This window comes from Ceratina calcarata, unplaced genomic scaffold, assembly GCF_001652005.2.
Source record: "Ceratina calcarata isolate Rehan_Ccalc_2016 unplaced genomic scaffold, ASM165200v1 scaffold452.2, whole genome shotgun sequence".
NCBI classification, from domain to species: Eukaryota; Metazoa; Arthropoda; class Insecta; order Hymenoptera; family Apidae; genus Ceratina; species Ceratina calcarata.
In genome coordinates, this window is record NW_017169150.1 from 14,288 (window position 1) to 14,548 (window position 261).

General features: G+C 34.1%; 1 protein-coding gene across 1 annotated transcript in view; it reads right to left on the reverse strand.

Moving 5' to 3' along the window:
- Positions 1 to 261, reverse strand: part of LOC108627275 (pyrokinin-1 receptor-like) — a 15,865-nt gene that overhangs the window by 11,194 nt on the left and 4,410 nt on the right. The window lies entirely within an intron of this gene.

Genomic DNA, 261 nt, shown 5'->3' on the forward strand with positions numbered 1-261 from the left:
ATTTAAGGATGTATTGGCTATACAGTCAATCCCAAAAGATTGTGCACTTTAGAAACGCATTTTTTAAAAAGAAATCAGACGTCGGAAGAACATTGCTAATAATAAACAACAAAAAAAAAATTTTCGATTTTTTCGAAATTTTTCCAAGGGGTACCCCTTCAATTTCTTCCAAATTTTCGTTTTTTGTCAATAATTCCCGAACGGATGAACATAGGGGGGCATGTATAGGACCATTTTGTAGGGAACGACGAGATCTACAAT